Here is an 11408-nt window from a genome sequence, read left to right as displayed (position 1 = left end):
AGGGACAGGGCGCTCAAGGACAGATTCCCTCAGCTTTTCAATGTTTGTATGTCCCAAGGGAGCTACATGGACCCGGTTAGGCCGGTCACAAATGAGCTTTCGTAGAGCTTTGGACGGAGCGGACCTGCATGATTGGCACCAACTGAGAGACATTATTAAGAACACAGAGCTTACAACAGGGTAGGACGAGGTAAGCTGAGATTTAGAGCAGTCAGGACGCTTCACAGTAAGCTCGATGTATGCGAAACTCTCCTCGGGGGCTTCGATTGCGCACTTTAAGGATGTTTGGGTGGCGCGAATCCCTTCGAAGGTTAGGATTTTCTCCTGGCAACTGATGTTGGATAGGCTGCCCTCCAGCAATATCGCGGCACGACACGACCCGGGGACTAGCCACTGCAGGCTATGCGGAGTGGATGAAGACGCTTCTCATATCTTCTTTGGATGCTCGCTGGCGAAGTTCGCCTGGAGTGTGCTTCGCCAACTGTTGGGGTGCAGTTGGTGTCCGGCCAACTTCCCCCAATTTTTCGTCATTGTGTCTAGTCTTTCGGGTAGACTTAGGCGCTTAGTTTGGCTTTTTTTTATGGCACAGTCCTAGTCCCTTTGGCATTTTAAAAATAAAATGACTATCGAATCCAAGCTAATGAAACATTTAGCTAACATATTTTTTGAATCTATGCTGTTCCTACAGCTCTGGACTCCACTAGCCAAGCCGCTTGACTGGCCATGGCTAAGACAGGTGACAACCAAGCTCAAGCACCTGCACGACGCATCCACACTAAGAGTGCCGTAGCGCGGAATTGAAGCCGCCTCTGCTTGCTCCGACCTGATGGGGAGGTCGTCACAAGTAGTTTATCTTTCTTTGGTGAAGTTGTATGCTGCAGCATATTTTGTTTGGCGAAGCTGTATGCCGTATCATGTCTTAAACTCGTTGTATGTCAAATCTGAGGGCTTTATTAATTTAAAATCGGGTACTTTTTATCTATAAAAGAATAAGTCATTCTAGGGGACACTAACCGCACGCCCGTCCCAAAGCTGCATTAGTTTTTGTTGGTGCTCCCAAAAAGCTTATTCAGTGTTTTTGTCGACATCATTTGGGGATGTTGTTATTTGTTTCGGTTCGTTTGGACAGGCATGCAAAAAAAAAAAAGCAATCTAGCGGCGTAACCCATAGGAATGAGAGGGCGCACAGTGACGCCCATATTTGATGATGCGCCGTGGATCACTTGCTTGTTCGAGCCTCTCACCGGGCCCGCAAGTCAATAACTCAGAAAAGTTAGGAGGTTTTATTATATTTGGCAGATATTAACCTTCACTACATAGAGGTTTTAACCTAAAGAGATTACGACGGTTGTATCTACTAGTTGTACGTTGTGCATCCTACTAGCCACTGTCCTCCGGCCTAGCTTGGCCGAAGGGGCTGACATTGTCGCGGGAGACCGCGCCTGGACTAGAGCACTACTTGCTACATCAGTTGCCGCTACAAGGCGTCACAACGACGCTAGACCCTAATCGATGCCATGAAGCCCACATTATTGGCCTCCATGTGAGCTCTGTCACTCTCGTCCTCCGCCTTTCGGCGTTGCCTTGTTGCCTCGCTGTCCGCGAAGCAGCGGGCTCTAACCCTCGCTACCGCCTCATCCACCTCTTCCACCGCCTACGTCTATGCCTCCTCCATCTCCCGGTTCTCCGTACCTGCCTTGTCCTACCGGCTCCAACTCGCCCCCACCATCGCCTTGCTCTCCGTGTGGTGGGATGGCACTAGGGAGCGTTGGACGTCGTTGCATCTGGCCGCCCTCATGTCCACCAGGGCATGCCGCTCGACAATCACGAGTTGGTAGGCAGACGTGTTGGCTGCGCCGTCTCGAACGATGCGAGTAAAGCCAACTTCTCATGCCCGGCATGTCGACCTGCTCTATTTGCCCCTCCCCCGTTAGTCGCAGGCTGTTGTGCATCCGCCATCACCGCCTGAGCCTCTGACAGCATCGCGTGGGTCTCCGCCTCCACAGCCTCAGACTGCTTCACCGCCACCACCTCGCTGCTGCCTCCGTCGCCGCCCCATCCCCTCGCAGTACGGCACATACACCGCCTGGCGTTGCTTCTCCTCGACATACATGTCAGTCTCCTCCGCCTCAAACACTCCCTGATGGTGAGGTTCGCTGCCTCAGAGTCGTTTGAGAAATAGGCGCGCACCATCTCAGTGATATTGGCCCAAGTGATGAAATTGCCGCCAGACATAGTTGCTTGCTAAGGTTTGCCCATCCATCCTTGCGGCGTCATCGTTCTCATAGCCACATGGGCGAGGCCAGGAAACGAGTGGGCGCACGTGGGATATGCGACGGGACGTGCCGCCACTAATCGCATCGTGTACATAGGAGAGGGAACAGACGGCATGGGAAGCCGGCATGACGGTTAGCAACGGGATATTCCATATGGTGGGAAAAAAACACGTCACCTTGCTAGGTGTGCCCCAGCCCCAAACACCAAAAAAAAGATAGGAGGGTGCCCAGGCCGCATTTCTATATATGGGTCGACCCAAATAGATCAAAATAAACATATTTTCCATGCGAAATAGATGGGTCCGCTAAAGATACCAACTTGTACAATTGTATACTTAGGGCATCTCCAACGGGCACGGCGCATTTCGGACATCCAAATTATCCGCGGGCGTCCGTTTGCGTCGTCAGGTGGACGTGAAAATGATCGTGCGTCCGTTTGCGTGCGGGGTGGCTCCAGCGGGCCAACGCATTTTCGGCGTGACCAGAATTCAAAAAAGAGGTTCTAGCCTCAAATTTGCACGAAATTACAGCCTCAAATTAAGGTCTAAAATAAGTTTATCACACTTTGCACATGGTACGGCGCAAAGTGGAGTCCAAAAGGGGCACAACAAGACCTGAAACAGTAATTTAAAAAGTCCAAAAGGAGGTCAAGGTGTTGGGCGCATGGCGCCGGCGATCAGGCGTCTCGCGCGCGGATTTCGGCGCGCCTCTTCATGAACCAGACCCTGGTGTCGTCGACGACGCCGCTCAAGTCGGCTAGCGTGATCCTTGTGTCTTCTGCACGGGTCTTGGCCTCGGCGTCCATCCTCCTGGCCTCGGCGTCACGCAATTTGGCCTCGGCGTCCACCTTTTTGGCCTCGACGTCCATCCTTTGGACCTCAATGACCTCTTTCGTGAGGTTGAGGAAGATGACAGTTGCGACCTCTTTTTCTAGACGCCTCTTCTCATCCCTAGCAGCCAAGGCGGCTTGATTGTCGGCCATCATCTTCTCCAGGCTCTGGGTGAACGCAATGGCTTGTGCCCCCCCGGCTAGATCGGCCTTGGTAGCCTTATGGCTGCGGGGACGAGGTGGAAGGGCTTGACGGCCATGATTGTCGTCTTCGCCGTCGAGGTTGACCGTTCTCCCATTCTTCACAGCTTCATCGTAGGCCTCAAAGCTTGTCTTCCACTTCTCCGCGTATTTGAGCCTTTCCCAGCAATGGACCATATGATACCCCTTTTTATGCACTGCCCTGAACCTCTCCAAGGCCCGGGATACCTGCAATCATGCCAAAGCCGCCAATGATGCACATAGAATGCTGTAAATAGAATAGAATGATGATGGTTGTATCTTGTTTACCACTGAAATGACGCCAGCGCCGCTTACGGGGTGCCTCTTAGTATGTTCGATGGCTGAGCAGAATGCTTGTCTCTTCTTTGATGTAGTCCCATCTTTTTCCGAGGGACTCTTCCGTGCGAGGGCTTGGGATGTGGTAGGGCAGGTGCATCTTGGTCTCGTTGTACTCCTGCACGACCTTGGTCCAAGATACCTTGCCCTTTTGTTGGGCGCCATTAATACAGTCATGACTTGTTGCCAGCCACGCGTCGCACAAACACTTGTCCTCGTCGTGGACGAATCCTTTTGTCCTGTGGCTCTCCCCTTCTTCTTGGGTAGCATTGTCCGTGGTGAGGACATGCTCTGTTGGCGCGTCGTCAAAGTCGTCGATGCACACGGGTGTTGGCTGCGTTTCAGTGGCCTGGGTGGAGAACAACCGTGCGTTAGCGATGTCCTTCGCATCTTGCGTCGGTGCCCACTCATCCTACGGGCCTGTCCCGGCCCGGTCGTCGCCAACGAAGCCGCCGCCGAAGATCATGGCCTGGATGTCTGTCTCATGGCGGTCCTTCCAATAGGCCTAGGAATGACCGCACGTCAGACGCATGATACACAACAGTCGCACACATTGAGAGAGCTCACGTACCGGGTCGTCCATCGTCGGGGCAGGCGCTGTCATTTCGTCGAACATGATGCGGGGCTCTAGTATGCTCTCCTCCGGCAACTGGCGCGTCTTGTGTGTCGCGCCCGGGCATGAGTCACCGCTCTAGGCGTCCGGTTGAGCTCGGGAACCGGCGCCCCGTTGAACTGCACCGGCGCCACGCCGGAGGCGAACCGCGACGCCGGGTGGCCCTGCAAGGGAGCGGGAGTTCCAGGACGCAGCTGGGAACTTACCGAGCTCACCGACGAGGCCGGAGGAGCGACACCGGTGATCCCCTCTCGCTTGACGAGCATGTAGCTGTGGTGACCCGGCATACCACTGCATGGTGTAGTATGCAAGTCTGATATAACACCAATGAAACACCGTTCCACTAGTATCATATCGCTCAGAGTGGTACAACAGAAACATATGCGGGTCCAAGGCATGTCTATAGAATTACAACATTGACTCTGTTACATAAGATCATCACAGCCTCCTACTTTACAATGAGGTAAAGCCGCAAATAACTCCAGAAGAACGACTCGTAGACTAGTCTTATCACGAACTCTATTTGTAGAGTATTTAACTAGCTACAGAGGCTATGAATAGATTCTAGCTAAATAGGAACTAGGTTTAGGAAGCTAGTTCCTTTCTATTGCTAATCTAGGTTTCTCCTTGTTGGATGTGGTATCTGCCTCTTCTGACAGGTTCCTGTCCCTCGAAGTAGTTGTTGACTCCTCGGTCTTCGTGTTGCACTTGTAGATCCTCCTTCGGTGCCTCCATATCTAAGCGGGGATTTAAGAGTGGGATGAGTACGAGCGTACTCAACAAGTTCATTATAGGAAAGAGGTGTTTAATGCACTAGCTACGGCATTAGACCGGAAAGTCTAATACCAATGCAGGTTTTCATAACCATTTCTTCAAGAGGTTGCTTTTATTCGGAAGAACTATGTCCGTCGGCCTTCACCGGTTTACTAGAACTTCATGGAGCTCCTTTCCGGCCGCGTTCGCAGTTCCATATCCCGGAACGGGGAGTGACGAGTCACGGTTCTTTACACTCTGCAGAGGTGTGTTGCTTTACCCATAAGAGATCTTAACCTTGGTGCCAACCGGGCAATTTCCCCGTCCACACTTCCTATGGTGTGAGGCCCGGTATAAGGTCTAGCCAATCATGTTCCTCCGCTACCTCGAACACCCACCCTTTGTTGCATACCCCGACCCTGGGTCCTCGCCGGTCCCATTATTCCCACTCACGGGTGGACCCCGACCACGGCAACAGTTTGGGACTCGTTAACCAAACTCCTTCGCCGGTAGCTGCAACCCATCATAGACCGCAATACCGTGGGGACTTAAGGCTTCCCCAGCCAACCGCTTGCACTTCGAGCGACAAGTGTCTACGGACTATGCCGTGGGGACTTAAGGCTTCCCCAGCCAACCGCTTGCCCTGACAGATACAAGTGTCTACGGTAAAGCGCATCCGTTGATGAACGAGAGGTGGAAACACTTTCGACTACTCCGTCCCACTCCGGATCTTATGGTTAACACGGGTATTACGGCACAAGAATCATCGGCGACATTTGTTGTTTAATCCTAGATGGATATAAACCCGTGCAATGGAACCTCCACCATATCAACACAATCCATGGTTCCATTGCCCACCACATAGTCATATTCATAGTTATGAAAGTAGTGGTTTTGATTTTTATGCAATAGTGATAACTATAATACTTTGCAAGTAATTTGATAGAAATACTCAAATGACATGAGCAAGTGATGAACTTGCCTTTCTTGGCTGCAAGATTATGCAGACAAGGTCTTGATGCGTAATAACTCCAAATTCTGAAATAGCATCATCGTCCGAGTAAAGACGATGTTTAAAAGATTGGCAAGGATGCAATAATGCATAAGTATGAGATGCAATCGCTCTAAGCGTGACCTAACCCCGATGATTTAGGATTAGTGAGTTGTAATGATTAGTTTAGGGTGTGTTGCACTTTTAGAGTGATTTACAAACAAGGTTCTTATTAAGGATTGGTTGCTTGATATCATAAACATGTGTTGCAATATATCATAACCATAGTATTAATAGCACACAACAATAAGATTTGGTGTAATCCTAACATGTAATGAATAGTGGTTGGTTTTAGCACTACATGGCATGGTTAATGATTAATTATCATATACTTCAAAAGAATAACTTTTAAAGAACATGTTCTTTAATAAAGAACAAGTATGATAATTAGGGTTGTGGAGATCTATGGTTTACTATGGTTTCATCTAGTTTCGAAGTAAGTATTAGATGGATCCCAACAATGTTGGATTCATCAATAGCTAGGGATCATATGGTTTTAGTGAAGCATATCTTAAGTAATTTCTTATACATGGTTGCTATCAAGATTGGTATATCTTGCTGGTGATAGCTGGCTAGGGTTTATGGATTCTATTAGGCAGGGTTGATGACTATTCTATATTTTCTTCAAAAGAAGAACTTTTGAAGAACATACTTCTTAACTAATAAGAAGTATATCAATTAGGGTTGAGGTGGTTTAGGTTTTACTATTGGTTCTATTAAGTAAGGAATATTTGGCTCCTAAATAGGATGGTGGATAAGTATCCAACACTGATAAGGTTTAGTGGAGTATGGTTATGGAATGCTCAAGATTTGGTATGATTGCTCCTAAGGTTCATCACATTATTGTGATGATAAATATGGATATTTAAAGTTGTTGCCTCTAAGTATAGGAACTAGGGTTGGTCCTATTTGATCATCTAGGTTGGGTAGGTATGCCTACATGGACTACCAATTATTGATAATAGGGCTCCTACAATTTTATGTGGCATGGCAAGTATGTAATTGCTATTATGATTCTATTTATGAAAATTAGAACACCAAGATTATATGAGAGGATCTAGGGTTTAGGTTTTAGAAGTAAATTAGGGTTCAAAAGAATTAGTGGAGCTATGGTTCCAATTGGGATTAGGGTTTTAGAATTACACATGAAATGATAAGTTCCTAGTTTTCTACCATATGGAACTAGGGTTTACTATTTACCATATAGTTCTATGATTAATAACTTCAATTTAAAGTTGAAGTTATTAGTAACTTGTGAATAGATAAAATAATATTGAAGTTGGCATTTTATTATTTTACCCATTAATAATTAGGGTAATTATTAATTAGGTTTTAAATTTCCACTAATTAAGATTTAACAAAACAACAAATAAAGGAAAATAACTTTAATGTTCTCTTTATTTTTCTTACTGTTTTTTATTTATTTTAGAAGGTTTTTCAATTTGTTGAATTTTAATTCAGTTTGGAATAAAAGAAAAGGCTCATTTAATAAGTATTAAATATTTGAATTCTTATTAAAAATAAAAATTCCATATTGTATTTTTATTGGATAGAGTTTTCTTTTCTAAGAATTTTGGTATCTCATTTATATTTTTATGACTTAAATTGAATTTTCTAAATTCATTTGAAGTTGCAGCAATTATGAATTTGAAATTCAAACAAGAGAAATGCTAACTTCACCCGGGCTAAAGCTACTCGCAGGGGCTGACTGGTGGGCCAGTGGCCAGGTCAGCAGCCACGTTGGCTTGACCAAGTCAAAATCAATGACGTGGCCAGGGACACGGTGACCGGCGGGCGAGACATCGCCGGCGGCAGACGATTCCGGCCACGCACGGATGGGCAACTGGTTCCATTCGAACCAGTGCACCTCGCGGAGTCTAAAGGTGGCGGCGCCGCTGGCTAATTGCCACCGGAGCTTGATCAACGGCGAGGTCACGACGGCGACCCGTGCAGGTGGATGATGCGGCGACGCTACGAGATGCGATCGAGCAGACCGAGCATACTAGGCGGTAGAGAAGCTTGATGGCGTGTATTTCACACGTTCGTTGGGCAACCCCAAGAGGAAGGTATGATGAGCACAGCAGCAAGTTTTCCCTCAGAAAGAAACCAAGGTTTATCGAACCAGGAGGAGCCAAGAAGCACGTTGAAGGTTGATGGCGGCGGGATGTAGTGCGGCGCAACACCGGAGATTCCGGCGCCAACGTGGAACCCGCACAACACAACCAAACTACTTTGCCCCAACGAAACAAGTGAGGTTGTCAATCTCACCGGCTTGCCGTAACAAAGGATTAACCGTATTGTGTGGAAGATGATTGTTTGCGAGAAAACAAGTAGAAACAAGTATTGCAAGTAGATTGTATTTCAAGAAAGAGAATTGGACCGGGGTCCACAGCTCACTAGAGGTGTCTCTCCCATAAGACGAACAAGCATGTTGGGTGAACAAATTACAGCTTGGGCAATTGACAAATAAAGAGAGCATGACAATGCACATACATATCATGATGAGTATAGTGAGATTTAATTGGGCATTACGACAAAGTACATAGACCGCCATCCAACCGCATCTATGCCTAAAAAGTCCACCTTCAGAGTTATCATCCGAACCCCTCCAAGCATTAAGTTGCAAGCAACAGTACAATTGCATTAAGTATGGTGCGTAATGTAATCAACAACTACATCCTTAGACATAGCATCAATGTTTTATCCCTAGTGGCAACAAGACAACACAACCTTAGAACTTTCTCATCATCGTCCTGGTGTCAATGCAGCATGAACCCACTATCGAGCATAAGTACTCCCTCTTGGAGTTAAAAGCATCTACTTGGCCGAGCATCTACTAGTAACGGAGAGCATGCAAGATCATAAACAACACATAAGCATAACTTTGATAATCAACATAACAAGTATTCTCTATTCATCGGATCCCAACAAACGCAACATATAGAATTACATATAGATGATCTTGATCATGATAGGCAGCTCACAAGATCCGACAATGATAGCACAATGGGGAGAAGACAACCATCTAGCTACCGCTATGGACCCATAGTCCAGGGGTAGACTACTCACACATCACACCGGAGGCGACCATGGCGGCGTAGAGTCCTCCGGGAGATGATTCCCCTCTCCGGCAGGGTGCCGGAGGCGATCTCCAGGATCCCCCGAGATGGGATCGGCGGCGACGGCGTCTCGCAATGTTTTCCGTATCGTGGCTCTCGGCACCGGGGGTTTCGTCACGGAGGCTATTTGTAGGCGGAAGGGCAAGTCGAGAGGCGGCACGGGGGCCCACACCACAGGGCCGCGCGGCCAAGGGGGGCCGCGCCGCCCTAGGGTTTGGCCACCCCGTGGCCCCTCTTCGTCTCGTCCTTCGGTCTTCCGGAAGCTTCGTGAGAAAATAGGCCTCCGGGCTTTTATTTCGTCCAATTCCGAGAATATTTCTTTACTAGGATTTCTGAAACCAAAAACAGCAGTAAAACAAAGAATCGGCACTTCGGCATCTTGTTAATAGGTTAGTTCCGTAAAATGCACGAATATGATATAAAGTGTGCATAAAACATGTAGATAACATCAATAATGTGGCATGGAACACAAGAAATTATCGATACGTTGGAGACGTATCAGCATCCCCAAGCTTAGTTCTCGCTCGTCCCGAGCAGTAAAACGATAACAAAGATAATTTCTGGAGTGACATGCCATCATAATCTTGATCATACTATTTGTAAAGCATATGTAGAGAATGCAGCGATCAAAACAATGGTGTATGACATGAGTAAACAAGTGAATCATAAAGCAAAGACTTTTCATGAATAGCACTTCAAGACAAGCATCAATAAGTCTTGCATAAGAGTTAACTCATAAAGCAATAATTCAAAGTAAAGGTATTGAAGCAACACAAAAGAAGATTAAGTTTCAGCGGTTGCTTTCAACTTGTAACATGTATATCTCATGGATATTGTCAACATAGAGTAATATAATAAGTGCAATAAGCGAATATGTAGGAATCAATGCACAGCTCACACAAGTGTTTGCTTCTTGAGGTGGAGAGAAATAGGTGAACTGACTCAACATTGAAAGTAAAAGAATGGTCCTCATAGAGGAAAAGCATCGATTGCTATATTTGTGCTAGAGCTTTGATTTTGAAAACATGAAACAATTTTGTCAACGGTAGTAATAAAGCATATGCATCATGTAAATTATATCTTATAAGTTGCAAGCCTCATGCATAGTGTACTAATAGTGCTCGCACCTTGTCCTAATTAGCTTGGACTACCTGGATTATCACCGCAATACATATGCTTTAACCAAGTATCACAAAGGGGTACCTCTATGCCGCCTGTACAAAGGTCTAAGGAGAAAGCTCGCATTTGGATTTCTCGCTTTTGATTATTCTCAACTTAGACATCCATACCGGGACAACATAGACAACATGATAATGGACTCCTCTTTTAATGCTTTAAGCATTCAACAACAATTAATTCTTTTCTCATTAGAGATTTGAGGATGTTTGTCCAAAACTGAAACTTCCACCATGGAACATGGCTTTAGTTAGCGGCCCAATGTTCTTCTCTCACAATATGCATGCTCAAACCATTCAACTCAGTGTAGATCGCCCTTACTTCAGTAAAAAAGCATAGCAACTCACATGAAATTCAACAATGAGTTGATGGCGTTCCCCGCAAACATGGTTATCGCACAACAAGCAACTTAATAAGAGATAAAGTGCATAATTACATATTCAATACCACAATAGTTTTTAAGCTATTTGTCCCATGAGCTATATATTGCAAAGGTGAATGATGGAATTTTAAAGGTAGCACTCAAGCAATTTACTTTGGAATGGCTGGAAAATACCATGTAGTAGGTAGGTATGGTGGACACAAATGGCATAGTGGTTGGCTCAAGTATTTTGGATGCATGAGAAGTATTCCCTCTCGATACAAGGTTTAGGCTAGCAAGGCTTGTTAGAAACAAACACAAGGATGAACCGGTGCAGCAAAACTCACATAAAAGACATATTGAAAACATTATAAAACTCTACACCGTCTTCCTTGTTGTTCAAACTCAATACTAGAAATTATCTAGACCTTAGAGAAACCAAATATGCAAACCAAATTTTAGCATGCTCTATGTATTTCTTCATTAATGGGTGCAAAGCATATGATGCAAGAGCTTAAACATGAGCACAACAATTGCCAAGTATCACATTACCCAAGACATTTATAGCAATTACTACATGTATCATTTTCCAATTCCAACCATATAACAATTTAACGAAGGAGAAACTTCGCCATGAATACTATGAGTAGAAACCAAGGACATATTTGTCCA

This window comes from Lolium rigidum, chromosome 7 (assembly GCF_022539505.1).
Source record: "Lolium rigidum isolate FL_2022 chromosome 7, APGP_CSIRO_Lrig_0.1, whole genome shotgun sequence".
In the NCBI taxonomy this organism is placed as follows: domain Eukaryota; kingdom Viridiplantae; phylum Streptophyta; class Magnoliopsida; order Poales; family Poaceae; genus Lolium; species Lolium rigidum.
Note: the sequence above shows the minus strand (reverse complement) of the source record.